Here is a 26,161-nt window from a genome sequence, read left to right on the forward strand (position 1 = left end):
ATCCCATGGACAGAGGAGCCTGGTGAGCTACAGTCCATAGAATCACAATTAGTTGGATACAACTGAGCACACACACACAATATTTTACCAATAGTAGATGCCTAAATCAATGCTTATTGCATTAATGAGTAAATGAAGTTCTACATTTTTTTTTTCTAAAAGTGACTTCCAACCAACACCAGTCTCTTCAATACCAGGCACTGTGTTGGACATTAGAGAGTGATATGAAAGACACAACTCTAGCTTGGATAAACATATTCTTTTAAAAAATTGATTTATTTATTTGTTTGTCTGCACCAGGTCTTAGTTGTGGCACACGAGATCATTAGTTGCAGCATGCAGGTCTAGTTCCTTGGCCAGGGCTCAAACCTGGACCCCCCCCCACATTGGGAATGTGAATTCTTAGCCACTGGACCACTAGGGGAGTCCTGAACACATTCTTTTTTGTTTGTTTCTGTTTTGTTGAGTGGCATGTGGGATCTTAGTTCCCCAACAATGGGTTGAACCTGTGACCCCTCTGTATGGAAGGCAGAATCCTAACCACTGGACCATTGGAGAATTAACGGATGAATGGATTCCAATGGAGAATTCAGGCACATAAGACATAGTTACCATGGGATAACTGTGGGGCCACTATCTTTAGCTATGCTGAGTGAGTGAGTGAAAGTCACTCAGCAGTGTCTGACTCTTTGCAACCCAGGGACTGTATCCCACTAGACTCCTCAGTCCATGGAATTTCCCCAAGCAAGAATACTGGAGTGGGTAGACATTTCGTTCTCCATGGGATCTTCCCATCCCAGGGATTGAACATTGCAGGTGTATTTTTTACTATCTGAGCTATGAGGTAAGGCCTTAGCTACGCTAGAGATAAACAAAGTGGAGAGAAGCAAAGTGTATCACGGGAACATGAGAGGATGAGCAACTAAACCAATTGGTGATAAGGTTTGAAGAGCCTCGGGGAGAGCTTTCTGGAGGAGGGGACCCCTGAGGTGAGTTTGGAGGTATAAGTAGTGCTTAGATAAAGACGGAGAGACCAGCAACCAAAGGCCCTGGAGTGAGGGTAGGATCAGTGCACTCAACTGTGAGTAGAATCAGGGGGAGCCTACAACTTTGGCTGGAGGGGAGCGAATGCAGCCTGGATAAGAGATAGAGTCGTATAACACAACCTGGAGAAAGGCAGATGCAGTCCAGGAGGAAAGGGGAGCAGGTGATTGAGGATAGAAAGAGGCCACATGGAGTTACTTGGCGGTCCGCTGGTTATGACATTGAGCTTCTAAGGCAGGAGGTGTAGGTTCAATCCCTGGTCGGGGAACTAAGATCCCATATAACTGCAGTGTTGCAAAAAAAAAAAATTTTTTTTTTTTAATTTAAAAAAAAGAAAGAGGACAAAGAGGCAAGGTGGACAAGATCAGGGACAAGTAGCCTGGGCTGGAGGTTGAAGCAGAAGAGAGACCAAGACAATGTAGTGATGAGACCTTTGCATTTATCTTAAAGGTAATTACAGTCAGTGAAGCACTTAAGAAGAAATTTTAGACAAATCACATGGACAAACATGAGCAGAATAGAGGATGAAACGGGACTGGAAGAAGGAAAATCTGTTTGCAAGCTGTTGCGATCATCCAGATGCGACTGGAGAAGGGTGTCAATTCAGAAAGGAAGGGTGAGAAAGGCAGGGACAATGAGGAAGCACAAGATCTGGAGGAACAGATGAATGGCCGGGTCATCCCCCGATTTCTTTTGCCATGACTGCTGTCATGGATTGCCACAAACCTGGTAGCCAAAAATAACACAGATTTATTATCTTATGGTTCTGGAGGCCAAAAGTCTAAATTCATTCTCAGTGGACTAAAATCAAGGGGTTGACTGGACAATGTGTCTTCTGGTGTGTGTGTGTGTGTGTGTGTGTCTGTGTGTGTCTGTGTGTGTCTGTGTGTGTGTGTGTTTGTGTATGCTCAGTCGAGTCCAAGTCTTTGTGGTCCCATGGACTGCAGCCTGCCAGTCTCCTCTGTCCATGGGATTCTCCAGGCAAGGATACTGGAGTAGGTTGCCATTTCCTTCTCCAGGGGATCTTCCTGCCCCAGGGATTGAACACTTGTCTCCTGCACTGCAGGTAGGTTCTTTACCACTGCACCCTGGGAAGCTCCTCTGGTAGCTCTAGGGAGAATCTATCTCCTTGCCTTCTCCAGCTTCTGAGAGGCTTTTATGTTCTTGGATGCATGGCCCCTTCCCCTGTTTTCAGAGTCAGCAGCAGCACACATTTCTCCTCTCTGATCTGCCTCCTCTCACAATTCCTTCTCCTCACACTCTGCCCCTCCTGCTGTGCATGCTGAATCTGGGGTGTCTGTGAAGCTGTTGCATGAAGAAATTTCCAGGTGTTTGAGTTCCCTCATTTAGAAGGGAAGACCCGCTCTCTATAGGACAGACAGTCCATACTGTGTCTCATTTTCTTTATTTGCAGAACAGCAATGATAACGGTGAAAAGTGAAAGTCGCTCAGTCATGTCTGACTCTCTGTGACCCCATGGACAGTAGCCCACCAGGCCCTCTGTCCTTGGGATTTCCCAGGCAAGCATACTGGAGTGGGTTGCCATTTTCTTCTCCAGGGGATCTTTCCAACCCAGGGATTGAACCCATGTCTCTCTCATTGCAGGCGTGTTCTTTACCTTCTGAGCCAGCAAGGAAGCCCAATGATAACGGCACCTACTTCACAATGTGGTTTTGAGGATTAAATGAAACAGCATATATAAAAGCTCAGTGCCTTTCGCGGTGCTTAGTCAGTGACGGTTATTCCTACTCCTATGATGGTGATGACTAACCTCACCTCCGCGGTGCTTTTCACGGTGCTGGGCATGGGGTATGTGGTCCCCCTTCCCCCAGGAAAGGTTAAAGACAGGTGTGTCATGTAACCCTAACAGGAAGAGTTTAAAGGCTTGTCAGAGAGGCAGGACTTTTTCCCTGGGTAGAAGAGAGGTAAACTGATGTGTTTTAGCTCCCTGGGTTTGGCAGTAAAAAGAACTGAGATGATTATAAACCTATTCAATCAGAATGTTATTGGGTACGTAATCTCAGGCAAATAGTTCAATGTGAAGAAAACAGAAACATTTATTTTCTCAAATGACCGAGTATGTGAACATATTTAACAGGATACTCCCTCCCGTCCCCGACTAAGTTTCTTGCATACAGATATAGCAGACAGAGAAAATTGCCTTGTTGAGCGTAACACATATAGTAGATGATATAGGGCAGATTCATGGGTTATATCCTTGGGTTGGGAAGATCCCCTGGTGTAGGTAATGACAACTTACTCCAATATTCTTGCCTGGAGAATCCTATGGACAGAAGAGCCTGGTGGGCTAACATCCCTGGAGTCACAAAGAGCTGGACACGACTTGTTAAGTGAACACACAAAAACACACACACACACACACACACAGGGCAGATTGTTCTTATTTTGTTTTCTTTTTAATTTCCATTCCTTCTCTGTTTACAGTTGTATGAGCTACATGTTGACTAATCAAATGAACAGAACATGTATCTTTGTGAATAAACATTCGACCTTGAGTAGAGATCAAATCTTTTGTCTCATGGCCATCAGTGATGTATCTGGCAAAGCACAAATCAAAAGTCCTGTGGACTTTAGTTCAGGAGAGGAAGCCTCTTTATGGGGTGATGTAATACAGCCTGGTTGTTGTGTTACGCTTAGTCGTGTCTGACTCTTTGTAACCCCATGGACGATAGTCTGCCAGGCTCCGCTGTCCATGGGATTCTCCAGGTAAGAATACTGGAGTGGGTTGCCATTTCCTACTCCAGAAGATCTTCTGGACCCAGGGATCAGACCTGCATCTCTTATGCCTCCTGCATTGGCAGGCAGAATCTTTACCACTAGCACCACCTGGGAAGCCCAATATAGCCTGGTAGTTACCTACAAAATCTAGAAAATCTGGATCCCAGAGTTCAAATCTTAGCTTCACTGCTTTCCAGCTGTGTGAATTCAGACAAACATCAACTCCTTCCACTCATCATTATCTTCATCTGTAATAAGGTAGAGACAACATTAGTACCCTCTTGTGGAGTTGCCTTCAAGTAGTGCACAATAAATGCTAGTTATGATTAAATAAGTACTTTCCCTATGTTTTGACTTTAACAACTTAGCAAGTATTTACTGATCTCCTATTGTATGCTGGGCACACTTCTGTAAATATCTTACTTTATATTTCCATCAGCTAAGTGAGATAATACTATACTTTTCTTTCTGCTTCCTTTCTTTTCTCTTGTTTAAACAGGAGGGTGAGACCTACTGAGCTGAAATATCTGGCAGATATTTGAGGTGTCTCTTTTAGGCAGTGAGAGGAAGGGCACCGTGTCTAGTACCCTTTTCAAATTCAATACGGTTTTTTGATATAATCAATATATTGAAAAAAAATCACCCTAAGTCCTAAATTCTTTGCCAGTATGACGCTTCAATTCTTATCTATCCTGAGTGTTTAGGTTTATGCCTTTCAAATCTTTGATTTATAGGAAGATCCTATCAATAGGTGAGAATCAGAGAAGTCTTATAAATATATATGAGCAAAAATAATGTGGGGGTGAAAAGTTATTTATCACAGCATATTTCATATTAAAATATCTGACAGACAGCTTATTATTTATTTTCTTAGCAAACTGCAAAAGCTCCAGAAAAGGATGAGAAAGCCCTCTTTCCCAATGTCATTTGTCTAAAATATGAATTGTCAGAACACTCAGAAACCTCCTATGCTTGCCAAAGCTTAAAAAAAAATTTTTTTTTTGAAATCAGAAAAAAATCCCGTAACATGTAAATCTGAATGCAAATTGCCTCCTGTTTCTCCTGTTTAATTACATTATGGGTGTAAATTACCCCCAATGCCAAACATTTCTGCCCTGGATTTCAGACCTCTGTGTGGCAATTACATCTTCCAGTGCTTCTTGAAATTTTGCAGTAGCAACACATGTATAACAGCAATAATTATGAGAACCACTTGCAGTGTGCTGCTTAATTTAAAATCTAGTTTCCTGATTCTATATTTGAAATGTAATATTCAACCTTGTCAAGCTTTCATCAACACCTAAATCTAAACGGTTCTTCTGTTTGAAACCTCAGGCAATAGAAGTGATAAAGTTGTCACATGCAACTTTCCCAGACTGAGGCTCTGGGAATCAGTGACACTGATGTGTCAGAGGGTCTGGCCTTCCTTGGGTTTAGTTTGTTCCTCTGTCAAATGGGGGATAATATCTGATCTACCTAAAAAGAGACTACTTTTTTCAAAGGTTAAATGAGGTCTCGCATTAGTTAGATGAAAAGGCTAAGAAGATGTAACAAGAGATCCAAGAGAAGAGTGACTAAAAGGGCAAAGAAGGTTGTTCCTCTTTTCTCTACTGATCCTGGAAGGTAGGTAGCCTGTTCTCCGCATAGTCACTTTGTCGGGAAGTGAGGTGGTTCTGGGTTCCTCACCACATGTTTCTTTGCCACATCCTAAGGTCCTTGTCTGCATGGTCTGAAATGATTTTCAGCAAATCCATCTTCTACATCACAGGAAGAGGAAAAAGTGACAGGATCTTTTCAAGTCCAGGCCTAGAAGAGACACAGAGCCTTCTGCTTATAAGTGCACTTACATGCCACAAACTCACACAGATCAGGAAACTGTCAGGGAGGTTTCCCTGATGGTCCAGTGGTTAAGAATCTGCCTTGCAATGCAGGGGAACAGGGTTCATTCTCTGGTTGGGGAACTAAGATCCCACATACCACAGAGCAACGAAGCTTGCGTGCTGCAACTAAGACCCATTGCAGCCAAATGAATTAATATTAAAAAACCTTAAAAATATAGAAGCTGCCGGGGTGCTGGCAAGTGCAGTCTGTGGCTGGGGATGCCCATGCTGTCTCTATTACTATTGAAGAAAGAGAGATTTAGTGGATAAATAACACCCTGTGCTACAGTTAGAACTGTCTGTGTGCTCTGAAGGTGAAAGTAAACTAGTGCCGTTTGCACTTCTTCTACGAGCTAGCTCAGTACACACCGTGTTTTATTATCTCAATAGCTCTGCAAGGTAGATATTAATGACATTATACCACAGAAGAAAACAGAGCTTCATAGATGTTTCACAATTTAGCCAAGCTCAAAGGGCTCATACTGGCATGTCTGGGGGTGGAAATACATCTATTTGATGCCAAAACAAGGTGTTCTCCACCACATCACAGTTCCAAAAATGAGATTTTAGGTCTTCCCTGGTGGTTCAGTGGCTAAGACTCCGAGCTCCCAATGCAGGGGACGCAGGTTTAAACCCTGGTCAGGGAACTAGATTCACATGCCAAAACTAAAGATCTCACATATTGCAACTAAGACTCAGTGCAGTCAATAAATAAAATAAATATTTAAAAATAAAAAGAATATCATATTTTTTTTTTAAAGTGAGATTTTACTGAATTGGAGGGTGTTCAGAGGGTACTATGCTTAGAGTTCCCTTGTGATGATATTCTGTTCTTCCTGAATGTTTCATCCATGACTCAGCTTCTGTTTGTGTCTGTGTTAAGTCGCTTCAGTCATGTCCAACTCTTTGCAGCTCTTAGGGGTATAGCTCACCTGCCTCTCTGTCCGTGGGATTCTCCAGGCAAGAATATTGGAATGGGCTCCATTTCCTCCACCAAGGGATCTTTCTGACCCAGGGATCGAACCTGTGTCTCTTATGTCTCCAACATTGGCAGGCGGGTTCTTTACCACTAGTACCACCTGGGCTCAGATGGTAAAGACTCAGCTCCTATCCAAATTCTATTTGCTAGAACACAGCTCAGTCTCTACCTCTTCGTGAAGACTTCATTACTTCCTCTCTTCTCTCCTTTAAGTTCTTCCAGCACTAAGTTGGTGTAGTAGGATTTAGTGATTGCCCTGGTTCCTGTTGTTTTACATTAAGGAAAGTGAAAGTGAAAGTCACTCAGTCGTGTCCGACTCTTTGTGACCCGGTGGACTATACAGTCCATGGAATCCTCCAGGCTGAATACTGGAGTGGGTAGCCTTTCCCTTCTCCAGGAATCTTTCCAATCCAGGTATCGAACCCAGGTTTCCTGCATTCTTTACCAGCTGAGCCACAAGGGAAGTTTAAGTTTTACATTAAGCTGGTAGATAAATCTTGTTCTTGCAGGGAAACTTTCAGTTTCTAAAGTCAAAGATTACTTTAAAAAAAAAAATGTAAGTTTTTTTTTGATGTGGACCATTAAAAAAAATCTTTATTGAATTTGTGACAATATTGTTTCTGTTCTATGTTTTGTTTTTTTGGACTTGAAGCATGTGGGATTTTAGCTCCTTGATCAGGGCTCGAACCTGCTCTGTCTGCACTGGAGGGCGAAGTCTTAGCCACTGGATCACCAGGGAAGTCCCCACAGACCTTTTTTTTTTTCTTGATTCAGATTTACTTAAGATTTTTTTTAATTGGGGGATAATTGCTTTACAATATCATGTTGCTGATTCATGTTGGTGTATGGCAGAAGCCAAAGACTGCTTCTTAATGCTGCTTTGTTTCACCACTCTCAGTCCCTAACCCTGTAGAACAATAACGAGTAACAGCATGTGCTTTATAAACAGACACATTGATTTAAACGAAATCAAAGAAAGCATCAGAGTTAAGATTTCCTAGGCTCAGAGGAAACAGGGTTTTGACCCTTGTTGTTTCCTGGCCTTTTGATTGGCAACTTCATTAGGTTTGCTTAAGTTTAAGTTTTGGCCACCTGATGTCCTGGGGAGAATCCTTCCAGGACGTTCACTTGGGAATGCCTTCCTTAGAGTGTAGGTCAAGCAAAATCAAAACCAAGATGGCAGCAGCCAGGAGTCACGGTCATTTCAGGTGCCTGGATTGTAACAATGACAACCGGCAGCAATGGAACTCCGGACTTCTTTCCACACTTCGGCTTATCTCCCATGTTTATGAAGACAGTGCACAGCCACATCACCTTATAAGGCAAGTTTTAACTAGGACCGATGACAAGCATGGACTTTCCTAGTGGCTCAGATGGTAAGGAATCTGCCTGCAATGCAGGAGACCTGGGTTTGATCCCTAGGTCAGGAAGATCCCCTGGAGAAGGGAATGGCAACCCACTCCAGTATTCTTGCCTGGAGAATCCCATGGTCAGAGGAACCTAGTGAACTACAGTCTATGGGGTCTCACAGAGTTGGACACTACCAAGCCACTAAAACATACATAAAGTGACAAGGATGATTATGTGTTTCGGCATCTTATATACAGAGTCAGTGGCCAATTAATGTTTGGTGAGCAGATGGCAAACTTGAAGGACAGTGAGGGGAGAAAAAAATGAGCTTCTTTTCCCCATTGATCTCTTCTAATCCATATGTAGAAAACTGTTAATTTTGACCTTTTGGCTCCCAAAGGAGAATTCTTATCTTGAGGTGCCGTCTATACCCCATGCAGGCAATCGATCATTAATGTCATCGATTGCCCTTTTGATTTCTGCTTGCTGCTGAGTAGGCATTGTATCTACTTTAAGTGAATTTGCATAGAAAGGGAGAAAAGGGAAGAAAAGCCCTTTGGTGATGATGCTTGCTGGAGATCCTTGTCTGGAGGTGGAACCTTTGGTTTTCAAAGAAGATCTGAGAGGGGAGGTCTTCCAAACTGGTGGATATCTCCTTTTTCTTTTTTCCCCTAAGGGATCTGCTCCATTCTTGGATATCAAGAACAATTGCAAGGGGTCTGAATATGCATTCCCTCTGAAATCAAAGTGCAGCATTCCATATCTTGTCTTCAGTTTCTTCTTGGTTTCAAATTCAGTTATTTTAGAAAAGCATGCGTGGGTTCTTGTTAGACAGGTAGTAAAAATAGCAACTGTGTCACATGTCATTTTTTAATTAAGCATTTATATCACATTTTATATTTCCAAAGTGATTTGGAAGCACTCAAATTTGTCAGTGACAGTGTTTTTATGAGCCGTATCTGTGAAAGTATTTTTTAGACCCTATTTTTTGTTAGCCCCTGATTGGTAGTGATCTATCCCACCGATGGAACAAAATGGTAGAGTCTGAACTGGAAAATTTCTTTGAAAGATTAACTGAATCCAGGTATGATTGAGACAAAATGATTTTAAGTAGATGGAAATTAGCTTGTTCAAAAAAACCCTATCAAGAGGAGAATCCACATTGAGTTAAAACAAAGTATTTTCTTAAGTGGTTGAATAAAAGACTACTAAAAATGCAGGAATATGTCTTGGGTTAATGTTAAATACCTCATTAAAAATCAAAATGTAGAAAATCATGCCCAGAAATACTGATACCTTTCTTTTTGGAATAGAATGAAAGGTTCAGAAATACAATATTACGAGTTATTTGTTATTTATCCTACTATTTCCCACACAGTTTGTAATAATTCTCCTATAAGATAAGCATTTTCTCTAACAAACACATGAAAAGATGCTCAACATCACCCGTTATCAGAGAAATGCAAATCAAAACCACAATGAGGTACCATTACACACCAGTCAGGATGGCTGCTATCCAAAAGTCTACAAGCAATAAATGCTGGAGAGGGTGTGGAGAAAAGGGAACCCTCTTACACTGTTGGTGGGAATGCAAACTAGTACAGCCGCTATGGAGAACAGTGTGGAGATTTCTTAAAAAACTGGAAATAGAACTGCCATATGACCCAGCAATCCCACTTCTGGGCATACACACTGAGGAAACCAGATCTGAAAGAGACACGTGCACCCCAATGTTCATCGCAGCACTGTTTATAATAGCCAGGACATGGAAGCAACCTAGATGCCCATCAGCAGATGAATGGATAAGGAAGCTGTGGTACATATACACAATGGAATATTACTCAACCATTAAAAAGAATTCATTTGAACCAGTTCTAATGAGATGGATGAAACTGGAGCCCATTATACAGAGTGAAGTAAGCCAGAAAGATAAAGAACATTACAGCATACTAACACATATATATGGAATTTAGAAAGATGGTAACGACAACCCTTTATGCAAAACAGAAAAAGAGACACAGATGTACAGAACAGACTTTTGAACTCTGTGGGAGAAGGTGAGGGTGGGATGTTTCAAAAGAACAGCATGTATACTATCTATGGTGAAACAGGTCACCAGCCCAGGTGGGATGCATGAGACAAGTGCTCGGGCCTGGTGCACTGGGAAGACCCAGAGGAATCGGGTGGAGAGGGAGGTGGGAGGGGGGATCGGGATGGGGAATACGTGTAAATCTATTGCTGATTCATGTCAATGTATGACAAAACCCACTGAAAAAATAAAAAAAAAAAAAAAAGATAAGCATTTTCTTTAGTGTACTGTTCCTCTGGTTCCACTTTGGTATTTCTTCTGGGATAAGCTATAGTTCTCACAATTGAAAATTTCCTCAATTCTTCCAGTGCCTTAGACTGTTTCTTTGCCTGGTACTGACTAGGTCTCTAAAATAAAGAAGAATCACATCATTAACCCATGATTACCGGTACCTTGGCCCTCAAATCATCTCTTAAATGACTTTGATCAATTTGGTCTTCCTAAACTGCCTCACAGAGGTGTGTTCATTCATTCATTTGACTAGTCCGTGATCATGCTATGGGGTTCTACAATGATTAAAATTTGGGCTAGGAGTTGTGAACACTCCTCACAGGTCTCAGGGTGTAGAGTTAGAAATGTGTCCAGCTTGGATCTGAATATTGTCAGACAAATTTCTGATGATAAATAAAGGCTTGCCTTAAAAAGTGTGAGAATGATTTCGTACAGAGCCCTCCTACAGTTTAAAGCAACTGTTACCCCATTTTCACTGTGGTCTTTTCTTGGAAAATCAGAAACAAATGAGACCAGGCTAGTATCTGGAGAAACCACGGTGGAGACAGACTTTAAAACAATGGCAGGTGGAGTGCTCAGAAGTCAGGAGCAATGCTCTAGGAAGGTAACTGCTATTATGTACATTAGTTTTAACCCTCCAAATGACACTGTAAGCTCAGTATTGCTCTCATTTTCTAGACTAAAATAACCAGGTTCCAGAAAGTTCTTTCTAGTTAATGAACCACAGAGCTGGAATGGGAAAGCACATTCTTTCTGGAAAACATGGTTTTTCACACTGATTCCTCCAGTTCCTTCAGGTCACACCAATCTGGGTAGTGCCATAGTGAATTCTTAAGGATCTGGATCCTCAACCTCTTTCTAAGTCTTCTGTCTGGATTAAATGATATTATCAAATGTGGGAATATGTGATCAGGGGACGGGTGGATTTGAGGGTGGGCTGGGAAGAAGTGTGTGGGGCTTCTAGCTGGTTTATGAACTGCTACCTTCACTTGTTCATTTATTGCAGAATATCCTTTCCTCTCCCGATGAGATCATTTTGCCTTTTCACTTCTACAGCCTCTCTGCTGAGGCAGGTGGGTAGAAATGCCCTATGACTGAAAAAGAGTGGATATATGTGTGTGTGTGTGTAACTGATTTACTTTGCTGTACATCTGAAACTAACACAACATTGTAAACCAACTGTGCTCCAATAAAAAATAGTAAAAAAGAAATGCTCAATGCCTGCAAGAGTAATGAGCTTAAGTGTAATCTGGCCAGATCCTCACGTTGCTTTGTACCCTGAGTTTTGTTCTGAAAATCTGGGGGTGCAATCTTTTATTTGCTGCTTCTCTTGTTCCAGGATTATGCTGTTTGCCGAAAAGTCATAAGGCTAGGAGATCATCTGAGAATAACAATAAATGTAACGATTTGAGGGAGCCCTGAACACGACAAGCCTTGTGCAACTTGGCTTTTTTATATTTTTAAAAATATAAATTTCTCCCTTTTTCTATCTAGGAATTAGAAGTTGAGGGAGGAGAAGGAGCGAATCAGTATAGGAAAAATATACGCCTATACTCGGATATACTTGGATTTATAGAGGACACAGCTTGACTTACATTCTGGAACCCATTTTACTAGTTCAATACCTAATCTTATTGGCTTCAGACTGTGCACTAAAATACTAATTTGTAACAGAGTTTCTACATCTTTGTAGATACACGGATGGATTCTCAGTTCTTGATCTCAAACTTCAACTGCTTAAGACCCCTCTAGGATGATCTTCTGGCCAGTGATTCTCAACTATCTGAAGCTGCCACCATCACTTCTTCGATCACTCTTGCTTAAAATCTGAGTGTCATATTTTTAAAATATTTTATTTATTTATTTGACTCTTCTGGGTCCTGGTTGTGGCATGTGGGATGTTCGATCTTTGTTGCTGCATGTTGGATCTAGTTCCTTGACCAGGGATCGAACCCAGTCCCCCTGCATTTTGAGCAGGGAGTCTTAGCCACTGGACCACCAGGGAAGTCCCTGAGTGTCATGTTGGATGCTTCACTTCCTATTTTTTCTAATTAAAATTTGTGGTCTAGTCCTAGCTTAATAAAGACAAGATTTCTTCTTGGACCTCACTAAGGACATGTCTGTCAGTTAATAAACACTTCCTCAGTATCAAGGCAGATTTGGGGCCAGAATACTGAGTATAAGGCAGTCTACCCCAGAGCATCTATGTCAACAAGAATGGGGAATGATCTGCCAAGTTCTAGTCTCCTCATGTGAAAGAGGGCCTGAGTAATCAGTTTCTTGACATCTTTTATATTTGCTGAGTCTGTTACTTATTATTTAGAAAAAAAAAAAACAAAAAACAAACCCCACAAACTCTTCCTGATCTTAGCATGGCTTCTTCCATCTAGTTTTTGATCATCATCCTAGCTGCTAGAGATAAAAAATGTTGGACAAGAAAGCTGTGGTTAGCTTCATCTTGCCTATTCTCCAAATCATAGGATCTCAGCACTAGGGGAAAAAAAAAAAAGATTCTGGGTAATCTGATCTCAGTTTATACAGGAGAAAATGGAAAATTTACATCATGGGTTCAAGGTCACTCACCCAGAAAACAGAATTTAAACATCCAAACACCCGTCCTCTAATTCCAGAGGTGGAGCTTTATTTTACACACCACTTTTTTTTTGTCTTCTGGGTTGCAGTGTGAGAACAAAGCGCAGTGTGAGACTGAGGACTGCTTGCAGGTTTGCAGTGGATAGAAGTCAGAAGGTGCTAAATGTTTGGAGTTATGTTTATCTTCTATGTCCATTCATCTACAGCTCATGTAAATATATCCTCTAATACCGGTCTGCGCATTTTGCAACAAATACCAACTCCACTGTTGATGGCAATAAATGTCGTCAAGTATTTATTGGATCAGTTCCATGCCAGGTACTGTGGTAAGAACCGGAGACGCAGGCTTGAGGAAAATTGAGCCTCAGTCTTAGTTCAAAGATTATTCCACATCCTCCTGAGTCACATTGATTAAGGAAAGACAACTCTGAATTTGTAAAAAGTCTGATTTATTGAACAGAACAAAGAAAATTGAGAGCTGGAAGCAGTCTTTGCATGTTTTATTTAGGCCAACCATGTAAATTCAGAGATAAAGAAATGGGGCATAGCAAAGTTCTGCTTTGCTTCTTAGCATTTGAGCCCAAACTAGAATCCAGATTTCTTGATTCCCAGTTACTACTGTTCCACCACATTCTGCTCAAATTCAGCTGAGAAAATGGCTGAATAGTTGTTCTCAGAAACTGAGAATCACATGGGAAAGTGAAAAAAAGAAAATGAGAACCTATGTTTGGACCCAGAGGCAGAGTTGGGCAGACACAAAGACACATGATTACTTTATTAAAAAAATCACCAGGAAACTCTACCGTGAAGCTTATATGAAGAACAACTGTACCAGGAGTTGTAAAGAATATAAAAATGTGTGGTGTATCTGGACCTCCAGCAGATCCACTCTCATTGGAGGAGGAAAATTCCCTTGACCTAGACCATCAACACCACAAATCTAAGTACAATGTCTTTAATGTAAAATAGGACTACTTGCATTTTAATCTTCCAGTTTATTCAGTAGGGTTGAAGCTTTTTATTTTATTGATGATTATTTCTTAAATTTGAACTGAATCTTACTTATATGACTATATTCTGTCTCAGTTTTAACAGTAGATAGACTCAATTAGATTTCAAAGACTTATTCCGTTTTCCAAATGGATTTACTTTCTTTGATTTAATCATAACATTGGTAAGTTGGATGGCTCTGGCTGAATATATTCATATAAACAAACACAGATAAACCACTATCTTCAAACTATGAGGAGACCAAAACCTTAAATATAATTGATAACAAAAACCTTATCTGCTTGTCCCATTCCAATTAGATAATTCTTTAACCATTCATTTGCTTTTTTCTTTGTAGATAGAGCATGAGTTGGGGTCTTGGGGTTGAAATGAAGGGTTACTTGCTTCATTGTAGGATTGTGTCAAATAAATACAGTGAGTTCTCCTTCCTGCCACCAATGTTTTTCCATTCACACTGAGCTTCTCTTTACTGCCCAGTTTTAGACTCACAACCAGCTCTCTTCTGTCTTTTCATGACACCTCCATAGTTTACAAAATTTTATTGATCTGCCACTAAGGAAAATCAGGGCCAAAAATCTTACCTACAGTCACAATTTAGGGAAAAAAAAATCTGTGTGACATATGTAAGCATTTCCCATGCTGGTTTCATTAGTGTCTAGGTTAACGGCACATCTCAAAATTAAGTCTAGTTGACTTATTTAAGACAAAGACATCCTGTGAGTTTGGTGGGAAGCTATCCAGAGTTTCTTAACAACTCTGCTTGTGGTTTGATATCGCTGAAGGGCACTGTTTGTGAAGTCAAAGGCAGATCATTGATCAGAAACAGCTCTCTGACTGGCTTGTTGGTGATGGCTGAAATTGCACCAGAAAAGACTCTACTTTGGGATTTCAAAAGCCTGCTACTGGAATAAAGGACTTCAATTACCTTTAGCATCCTATTGATAGAAAATATCATAAAGGAAAATAGTGGGAGTTTGTGATGATGTAAAATAACTGACTGAAAACATTGGTGAGAGATACTCTGACTTTTTGGTGATATGATGTCAGGGAGTTTTGTAGCAGTTGGGAATGCAATTGGCCAAGGAAGAAAGAGAAAAAGAGAAGGCTGTGGAAGCCGGGTAACAGGCTTGAAACACTAAAGAAATAGGAATCTTCTGACAGATGCCACGATAAATACTAAGTGAATTTCAAGACTGAACTATTTTTTTTTTAATTTAGTTTTTTTTTTTTTAAAAACTTATTTATTTATTTTGATTGTGCTGAGCAGTATATGGGATTATAGTTTCCCCAACCAGGGATTGAACCAGGGCCCTCTGCAGTGGATACAGGGACTCTTAACTACTGGACTGTCAGGGAAGTCCCAAGACAGAACTAATTTTAAAAATTATTTTAAAAATTATCTAAAAATATTTATGTGATATTTTCCCATAATACTCCTTTCCAAATTCATAACTGTTTACGGTTTACAAATAATTCACCTCATTGTTTTATTTGGTCCTTTTACCATCTCTGTGTTATAAGTATTCTTGTTTCATAGATGGAAAAACTAAGTCTCTAAGACCAGAAGTAACATATCAAGTGATAAATCTAAGCCCGCTGGGGCCAGTGCTTTTCTCACTAGGTTGCACTCTGGGCCACTTTGGGTGTGGTCATTGTGTAGTAATCTCCTTGCTGTTCACATTGAATTGGAAGGTTCTGTATGCAGGGCGGGACTAGGGTGACTCTTAATTAGCTTCTCCAAGTGTCTGCAGCATCTAGAATCTCAGTCAAGGCTGTACAAGTAAGTCCCTGAGGCCCAAGCCTCTTTCTTAGAGATTTCAATTTGTCTGAGATTTGGGTTGGGCATCAACATAATTTATTAAAAAATGTCTCTGGGTGATTTTGATGTGCATCCAAGGTATGGAACAGCTAGTCCATAGTAGTGGCTCTCAGAATGCTGGGCATGGGAGTGGCATGGGGTGTGTGCCAGTGTGTGTGTGTAGGTGTGTGTGTACTCACACCCGCCAGAATCACCTGCATGATCTTTATTTTTTAAAACATTTTATTTATTAATTTATATTTGGCTGTGTTGCGTCTTGGTTGCTGCGCAGGCTCTCTTTAGTTGCGGTGCGTGGGGGCTACTCTCCAGTTGCGGTTGCTAATTGCGTTGCGGAGTCCGGGCTCCAGGGCAAGTGAGCTTCAGTAGCTGGAGCTCATGGGGTCTAGAGCACAGTCTCAATAGTTGTCGCACAGAGGCTTAGTTACTCTGCGGCATGTGGGATCTTCCAAGACAGGGATCGATCTCACTTCTCCTGCACTAGCAGGAGAAGACTGTGATAAACGTTTGTATTAGAAAATATCTTTAGATGGCTTTCACTGTGTGGCTGTTGCATTATAAAAATACTTCTCAGGTTGTAGCAGTGTGATGTACCCAGTGACTTATCAACAAGCTGCCTGCATTTGTTCATAGGCCCTTGTGTTCAAAGCAGGTAGAGTTGTCCATCACAGGAAATGAGGAAAGAAGGCTGCAAAGAGGAAAGCTGGTCTTTGTTTGGGGCGGAACAAGCAGCAGAATCAGTCTTGTGGGAAGAGTCAACAGACACGACTTCAAGGACTGACCTCCAGGAACTCAAAAGAAGCTATGGTTAGTCATTCACATAATAATGCTCACTACATGTCCAATAAGTACCAGATGGGCTTCCCAGGTGGTGAAGTGGAAAGAATCTGCCTGCAATGCAGGAGATGTGAGTTTGACCCCTGGGTCAGGAAGGTCCCCTGGAGTAGGAAATGACAACCCACTCCAATGTTCTGGCCTGAGAAATCCCGCGGACAGAGGAGCCTGGCGGGCTACAGTCCGTGGTGTAGCAAAGAGTTGGACATGGCTTAGCGACTAAACAACAACAACATGAAGTACCAGGCACCAAGCCAGACACTGAAAATGAAATGGTGGGCAGAATAGATGAATGGAAACTTGTGGTTTCAGGAAGCTCAAATGTCCTACGGACAGAATGCTTCAGAGGGCACTTGATTGCTTGCGACTGGCTCCCAGAGCATCTCAGATGTAGCATCAAAGTCGACTTGACTAGTCAGTGTCAAAAGAGCTACTTACTAGGTTAGCAGAACAATGCCAGTTACAGGGGCATCCGAAGCCTGGAATGCGAGGCAATGGGATTGAACTGCACCGCCCAGCTAAGAAAACATTTTTCATGGCTGACTTGGCCAGTTTGCTATTTTAGCTCAGCGCCAAGGAGACCGACTTAAATATGCAGAGAGTTCCCTCTACTGGGCAGATGGCATTATTGCATGTCAGGAGCCAGGCGCAGCTCTAGGACCAGGTGGAGAGTAGGAGATGGCATTCAGCTTGGCTTTCTTAACATCTGCAGTGTCTGTGCACACTTGGTGATCGATAAATGTTCTGGTGGAAATCTATTGATAAAGATGCTTATTGCAACAGTATTTAGAATTTACTTAAAATTAGAAATGACAAACACATTCAAATGTAGAAGGATGGGTAAGTAAATAATGTTATCTCCACGGTATGGCCAGATAGTAAAATTATACTTTCAGGATTTTCAAATTCACTGTGAAAGATGTATCATATTATGGTGGATTTAAGAAAGGAATCTGTTTAAAATTTGATTTAATCTGTGCAAAATCGAATATTTGGAGGAAATACTGAAAAAATGTTAACGGTGGATATGTAATTTCCTATAGCTCTATTTTTTATTCTCTATAATGAGAATGTATCACTTCTACAGTCAGGAAAATAGCTAACTAAATTCCATGAGGTAATCATCCTGCTTCCATTTTTCAAGGCTTTTTGAATTCCCTGTTGCATATAAGATGAAAAAGAAATTGCTTTGTTTAGCAAATTAGACCAGTTAGAAGTCACCTTTTTTTTCAGTCTTTTTTCACACTCATACTCCAGTCACATTAAATTTCTGAATGCAGCTTGTCTTTGAAAAAAAAAAAAAAATCTCATTAAAGAAACATATAATCAGTTGTAGTAAATTTGAAAAATTCTGCAAGGCATAAGAAAACAAAAGTAGCCATCAGGATGGTCACTATCAATATTTGTCAATTTCCTTTCTTCTTCTATATAAAAATAAATGTATGTATTATTTGTTTCGCATAAAACATAATTAACCACATAAATATATACAATTTTGTACATTTTCCCAGTCATTAAGCAGGCTTTCTTTCTTTCTTTTTGGCTTGGTGGGCATTTTTCATGTTCCTTTACCTGCTGGGTATTTCTCTGCCTTTTCATCTTGTTTAGATTGCTGTGTTTGGAGTGGCCTTTCTGTATTCTGGTGGTCTGTGTTTCCTTTTTATTGTGGAGGTTTCTCCCAGGGGATGGGGTTGGACGACTGGCTTGTCAAGGTTTCCTGGTTAGGGAAGCTTGCGACGGTGCGTTCTGGTGCGTGGAACTGGATTTCTTCTCTCTCCTTTCGAAGACAATGGGCTGCTTTTCTGGGCGCCTGATGTCCTCTGCTAGCGATCAGAAGTTGTTTTATGCTGTTTGCTCAGCGTTCAAATGTTCTTTCGATGAATTTGTAGGGGAGAAAGTGGTCTCCCCGTCCTATTCCTCCACCATCTTAGCTCCTCCTCTTTCTTTCTTTTTTAAACAAAGGAAACTAAATGTATTATAAATGAATTACATCACCCATTGAAAGGGATGGTGAAGACAAGTAATAACATAAGTAACTTGGAAAGCAGTTTTAAGCAGTTTAAGCAGTTTTTGATGGCATTAAAATTTGTTGAAAAAAATTTTGTTTATAATACTGCATTATTATACTCACTCCTTGAGTGAGTGCTTTGCATTTTAATATTTATCTCCAGCCCAGACTTCTCTCTTTTGCTTAATATCTTCATATAAACTATCAATTTAACATCTGCATTCATTGGTATTTCATACATAACACGCCCTGGACTGGACCCCAAACTGCTTCTCCTTCATTCTTTCCAATTTAGTAAATTGAATATCTCCATTGACACGGCTGAGAGACCGAGCGCACAGGTCACACATTGACCAAGTTGGGTTTCCCAGGTGGCCCTAGTGGTAAAAAATCTGCCTGGCAATGCAGGAGATACAAGAGACATGAGTTCGATCCCTGGGTTGGGAAGATCCCCCAGAGGAGGAAATGGAGCCCTATTCCAGTATTGTTGCCTGGAGAATGCCATGGACAGAGGAGCCTGGCGGGCTACAGTCCATGGGGTTGCAAAGAGTTGGACACGACTGAGCAATTGACTAAGTTGCTCCTAAAAGGAATTTGGAAGCTATACCTGACATCTTTACATCCTATAGTGTGTTGAACTGTCTCCCCCAAAAGATGCTCAAGTCCTAATCCCCAGGACCTGTGAAGTGACTTTTTTTAGGAAATAGCTTCTTTACTGACATAGCCACGGTAAGATGAGGTCCTTATAGGTGAGGGTGACCATCAATCCAATAACTGATGTCTTTGCAGGGGAAAAGAGGGACTTTCCTGGTGGGCCAGTGGTTAAGACTCTGTGCTCCAAATGCAGGGAGTCCTGTGCTCCCAATCCCTGGTTGGGAAATTAGGTTCCCCATGCTGCAATTAGGAGTACAGATGCTGAAACTAAAAGATCCCACGTGCTGCAATGAAGGTCAAAGGTTCTGCATGTCACAAGACCCAATGCAGCCAATAAATACATAATAAGAAAACTAAAAAATAAGGGAAAAGAGAGGGAGTTTCGGATACAGAGGCACAGCAGAGACACATAGGGAAGAAAGCCATGTGAAAATAGACACAGGAAATGGAGTGATGCATTTACAGGCCCAGACATGACAAGGACTTCTGGGAGCCCTCGGAAGCTGAGACAAGCAGAGGGCCTCCTCTAGAGTCTTTGGAGGGAGTAAGCCCCGTTGACACTTTGATTTTGCACATCTAGCTTCAGGAAAGATGAAGGAAAAAGTTTCTGCTGTTAATTTAAGCCGCCAGGTTTGTGGTAATTTGTTGTTACAGCAGCTCTAGGAAATGGACACCCTTCCCCTCTTTCCAGGGAACTAAATGAAGTAGGCTTAGTTAGCTCTTTTCATTTCTATTCCACTTCTGGGTCCTAACCCCCATCTTGTCTGTCTCTTTTAACCCACTGCAGCCATCTCTTAATGATTCTTGGCTCAAGTCCAGTTCCTTATAGCAGCCCCAGTGAGCTTTTAATAATACACATGATAACAATGTCTTTCCCATGCCAGGACATTTTAAAGGCTTCTTTATTTCACCCAGGAGGACACCGGAATTCCCTGACTACAAGGGCTTCTCCCTCTGCCCTCTCTCCAGTTGTATGGACTGCCTTTCTCCTTGCTTCTCTTTGGCAGCCACAAGGAACTTTTATCAGTTCTTCAAACGCCTTAATCCCCTGCCCCCTTTTCAGGGTCTTCGAATCTGCTCTTTCCTCCTCCTTCCCTTCATGGTTAACTCCTAATTCCCACTCATCCCTTTATTTTTAGAGAGACCTCTCTGGCCCCTTCACATCAGTCAGGTTCCTATCACGGTGCCCATGGCATTCACCACAGGTCTTCCATAGCTTTTTCCTGATTTGTGTTCTGTCTTTATTTTTGTGTTAATTGGTTTATGGACCATCTCCCTTCTGCCCTAGCATCCTACTCTTTATTTCCATTGCACATTCCTGAGACAGAATAGATGTTTTGTGATTAAATATTCAGTGAAATATGTTCCCACTGGCTGTGCCTCAAGTTTATGGAGAGAGCTCAGTCACCTGTTCTCAAGGCTTAGTTAGATGAACCTGATTGTGAGCAAGAACAGAGCAGGTCTTGGATGTCCCTGGTGGTCCAGTGGTTAAGAATCTGCCTGCCAATACAAGGGACAGGGTTTGGTCCCTGGTCTGGGAGGACCCCCACATGTCTGGGACATCTAAGCCCTTGCGCTGCAACTACTGTGCCCACGCACCCTGCAGGCTGTGCTCCGCCACAAGAGAAGCTGCCGCAGTGAGAATAGCACTTGCTTGCTCTAACTACTATAGAGAAATGGGCAGTCTATAACTACCATAAACCCAATGAGCAGGTCTAGTCTGATCCCTCAGAGGGGGTCAGTGGCTTAGAGTGAGGGCTTTGGAATCCACTGCGCTTGAATCTGAATCCCACATCAGTAATCATAAGTGACCAAAGGCAAATGCACCCCTCATTGGTAAACTGGGGATGATAGTGCCTACCTCCCAGAGTTGTAAGGAGTACATCAGGGAGCACGTGCTCACAGCAGGCACTTAATAGAACCAAGCTGCTTTTAACTTCCTCATCTTCATCATTTGCATCCTCATCACTAGGATGGAGCTCTCAGATTTGAAGGTTTACAAAAATCCCAGGAGGGTGACCTCTTGTTAAGTAAGAATGTGTTGTGCCTGCGTCAACAGTTTCTGATGGCGCCACACCTTTAGACAGCCTGCTTTGCCTCCCCTCCCCCTCCACGTACCCTGGTGCAGAGATTAACTCTGCACAGAGGTTTTCCTAGCTCTTCCTGGTCTTATGCTGCAGCCCAGGCTCCGTGTGTGTCCTGCGTTAGTCTACACATGTGAGAGCGGGAACCCCAGTGAGAAACTGGTGATTGGAAAAAGTGGCTTTCAGGAAGAGGTAGAAAGGATGGGGCGGGGTGTGCGGGGGTGGGGAGCCCAGATGAGGAATCCAGCCTTGGGCTCTGAAAAAATTTCCTGCAGAAGGAGGAATCATTCAATGCACGGTTCCCAGAATGACACCCTGGGCTAATTGCCTGGAGAAATAGATGAGGGGATGGCAAGGAGTAAAAGGCAGGCTTCTGCATATCACTTCCTTCCTTTTCACATTTCATGTTCCCATTTAAAGCTCCCTTTCCAAAGGATCATAAAACAACAGTCACCACCAGTAATGATTTCCTGCAGGCCCCCTGGAAAGCATTAGAAAAATGTTTCCCTTTAATAGGCTATTTGGGAAGGCAAAAATCAATACTTTCTAGGCAGATATTTTGCAGATGCGAATTTATATTGTCCAAATACTTCTGGTTATTACCCCGTCTCCTCTAAAAAATAGCCATGTGACAATGTTATGTTTTGTAGACAGATATTGGCTTGTACTTTTGAATGTGCATACAATGAAAGAATTGCTCCTGGTAATAGATATCTTGCAAAGCCCTTTTATATGATCTGAGTTTCATCCCACTGCCTTTGGCTCCTGCAAATAAATTCCATATGTGATTTGCAAGTGGATTATCTAATAGGATTATTATTTTGTAAGACACTGACAAATTAAACCAGTTACCTAGTGTGGATAGCTCTATATCTAATTGAGGCTTGACTGATGGGTTTGCAATAAGAGATTCTCTATTTCAAGCATCTGGAGATTGAGCTATAATCAGAAGATGAGTTTTCTAAGAATGCAGCTCTTCCATCAAGTTGTGAGTTGCTTTGAATAATCAAATTCGTTAGTGGCCCACCATTGTTCCACAACCTGTGGACATGGGTTTTGCTTTTCTCTTTGAATACATTCCTCTAATGGTGCCCCATCTATTAGCGGGAAGGGGGCCCCCTCCCAGAGCCTGAGAATTTTCAGAGGAGATACGCATATGGACAAAGTAAAAGACCTTATTGGGGAAGGGTGCCAGTGGAGAGAGCAGCAGGGTGGGGGAACCCAGAAGAGCTGCTCAGCTAAGCTGCTTGGAGTCTTAGGTTTTATGGTAACGAGGTTAGCTTTCCAGTTTGTCTCTGGCCAATCATCTTGGCTGTGCCCATATTTTGTCCAATTCAACACCCTCTCTGGGGCAGTGAAAGTGAACTGGGTTGGAGCCCTGGATTGGGAAGATCCCCTGGGGAAGGGAATGGCTACCCACAAAGAAATAAACTCTGAATATTCATTAGAAGGACTGATGCTGAAGCTGAAGCTCTAATACTTTGGCCACCTGCTGCAAAGAGTTGACTCATTGGAAAAGATCCTGATGCTGGGAAAGATTGAGGGCCGGACGAGACAAAGGATGAGATGATCGGATAGAATCATCAAATCAATGCACATGAGTTTGAGCAAACTTCGGGGAGGTGGTGAAGGACAGGAAGCTGCAGTCCATGGTGTCGCAGAGTCAGACATGACTTACTGACTGAACAACAATAACCCATCCCAGAATTCTTGTCTGGAGAATTCCAAGGACAGAGGAGCCTGGTGAGGTATAGCCCATGGGGTTGCAAAGAGTCTGGACACGACTGAGAGACTAATGCTTTCACCTGTTGTCTGTGCATCTCTTGGTTAAGATGGTTTCCGGCGCAAGGTTCCTGGGATATAGGTGGTGTTGTACCCGGATCGCGGAATCCCACCAGACACCACAGGAGCCGCGGATCGATGCAAAAGCAGTGAGGAACTTTATTACAAGCTCGAGCAGGGCCTCTCTTCACACAATGGTGAAGGAGCCCCGAGTGAAAGCGGCGAATCTTTTTTATACTGTATAGCAGGGGAAGCGGGAAGGGAGGCTTAAGGGGATTGGTTAATTCATACTGCGCAGCAGGGGAAGCGGGAAGTCTTGGTGGGGTGAGGCTGGGGTGAGGGACTTTCCCGCCCTTCTTAGATTGCCTAGGGGTGGAGGGCAACTTGTCTCCTTCTGATTGGTTGGTTTGAAAAAGTTTCTTTCTTCTTCTCGGGAGGGGTTTTCACTCAGAATGGCGGTGCTATCTAAAATGGAGCCGTTTTGAGTTTTTCTTTCACAGTGGGACATATGGGCTGCCAACTCCTCCTTTCTGTTGTTTGGTCCCTAAGTCCTGTCTGACTCTTTGCAACCCCATGGATTGTAGCCCTCCAGACCACTCTGTCCATGGGATTTCCCAGGGGAGAATACGGGAGTGAGTTGCCATTTCCTCCTCCAGGGGTTAACCCAGGTCTCCTGCTTTGCAGGTGGATTCTTTACCACCGTGGAAACCTCTCCCACCCATTGGTTCCTCCCAAATTCTCCCAAGTTAGTTTTATGACACACTATGGGCTGCTGGTCTCCCGGCTCCTTTTGCCTGCTCCGAAATTCTCCAGGTCAGTTTTTCTGCCGCGGCGGCAGCAGGCAGCACCGTGTTCCTTCTCAGGGTCTCCTGCTATGAGACCACTCAAGCAAGCACTTTGCTTGGCGCCTGGTTTAGGCGGGCCCTTACAGTGAACGGTTCCTGTTCCTTCCTCCTGAAAAACAGATGTGGCTTCAGAGAAGGCCCAGCAGAGGTGAGCCTAAAGCCAAGGTGACTCAAGTTCTTTAACACCTCCGTCCCTTACTTCTCCCCGAATCCTCCCCACCCTGTGTGTCCTCCGTCCTCTTTTCCCTCGGCTTGGAGATGGTCTTGTACATTAACGACTGGCAGTGCTTTCCGTCGTGTGAGGAATAAGCCTTCTGTGGAGGCAACTTGGGGGAGTAAAGAGTGAAGGGGTGACATTCAGACCCGATTCTGTGGCTAATCTGTGGGTGACACTGAGAGAATCAGTCATTCCTCAAAGGCCCCCTGAGTTAGTTATTTCCTGCTGCATGACAAATATCCCAGGTTTAGTCATTTAAAAACAACAGTTTATTAGAAAATGAAAGTGTTGGTTGCTTAGTCATGTCTGACTCTTTGCAACTCCATGGACTGTAGCCGGTCAGGCTCCTCTGTCCATGGGATTTCCCAGGCAAGAATACTGGAGTGCGTTGCTGTTTCTTTCTCTACGGGATCTTCCCAACCCAGCTATCAAACCTGGGTCTCCTGCACTGTAGGCAAATTCTTCACTGTCTGAAATTATCCCACATAATTTCTGAGGGTTCAGTTCAGTTGCTCAGTCGTGTCTGGCTCTTTACCACCCCCATGGACTGTAGCACACCAGGCTTCCCTGTCCATCACTAGTTCCCTGAGCTTGCTCAAACTCATGTCCATCAAATTGGTGATGCCATCCAACCATCTCATCCTCTGTTGTCCCATTCTCCTCCTGCCTTCAAGCTTTCCCAGTATCAGGGTCTTTTCCAATGAGTCAGTTCTTCGCATCAGGTGGCCAAAGCAGTGGGGTTTCAGATTCAGCATCAGTCCTTTCAGTGAATATTCAGGACTGATCTCCTTTAGGAGTGACTGGTTTAATCTCCTTGTAGTCCAAGGGACTCTCAAGAGTCTTCTCCAAAACTACAGTTCAAAATCATCTATTCTTCAGCGCTCAGCTTTCTTTATAGTCCAGCTCTCACATCCACATGTGACTACTGGAAAAACCATGGAAAACAGCTTAGCTGGGTCATTCTGGCTCAAGATCTCTCACTATCTTTCCCACTAGTCTGCTGACAATTCATGTCACTAGCCACAATTTTTCTATTTATTTATAATTTAGAATTTTTGTGACTAAATTTAGTTATAAAACCTTTGATGCAAGTTTTAAAGGTTACATTCTATTTGCACTTATTACAAAATATTGGCTATAGTCCCCATGTTAACTAGCTTGATTTTTTTTTTTTTTTAAAGAAGAGAGTCTAGCAGCAGGTGAAAGGAGGGTCTGGAAACTCAGAGCTCTGAGGAGGTGGGGCAGTTCTGTTTCTGATTATGCTGAGAATCTAATTATTGGTAAACTCAGCTTTTTTTGTATTTATTTTTGGCCATGCCGTGTGGGATCTTAGTTCCTTGGTCAGGGATTAAACCTGTGTCCCCTGTAGTGGAAGTTCAGAGTCCTAACCACTGGACCATCAGGAAAGTCCCAACCAGCCAGTATTTTTAGTGAAGACATTGAAGCCCCCTGGGAAGTAAAAGTGACTTTGAAATAGGCATTTAGAAGAGGAAGAGGTAACACAGTGTGCTTCCCTGTGCTCATTTTCAGACCAGCTTGACATGTTTCCACTTTTTCATGTTTGGCAAGCAGAGTGGTAAATGGACTGTGTCTGGAATTTAGAGTTACATAGTCTGGTATTATTATAAAATCCTGACTCCACTTACGTTGACAGTGTGGCTAAGTGACTTAACATTTTAGCCTCAGTTCCTTATCCATTAAATGGCAAAAATAACACCTATCCCACAGGCTTGTTGCGAGATTTCAGTGAGATAATTCTTGTCAGTCACTTGGCACTGCACCTTCTCTAGCAGATGCTTGATCTGTGTTAGCCTTCCTTTCTCCTTCCTTTGAAACTAGGATCTGGAGGAGACTGACTGATAATTCGGAAATCAAAGAAGTATGCCAGCCAAAGAGGTACTATCAGTGGTGTACTAACCACACTGATTGGGTGGTTACATTCATTACAGCATCATTAAATCTTGACATGTCACAGCTGGGAGGTAGCTTATCTAGTCCACTTTACA

Source organism: Dama dama, chromosome 16, assembly GCF_033118175.1.
Source record: "Dama dama isolate Ldn47 chromosome 16, ASM3311817v1, whole genome shotgun sequence".
Lineage (NCBI taxonomy): Eukaryota > Metazoa > Chordata > Mammalia > Artiodactyla > Cervidae > Dama > Dama dama.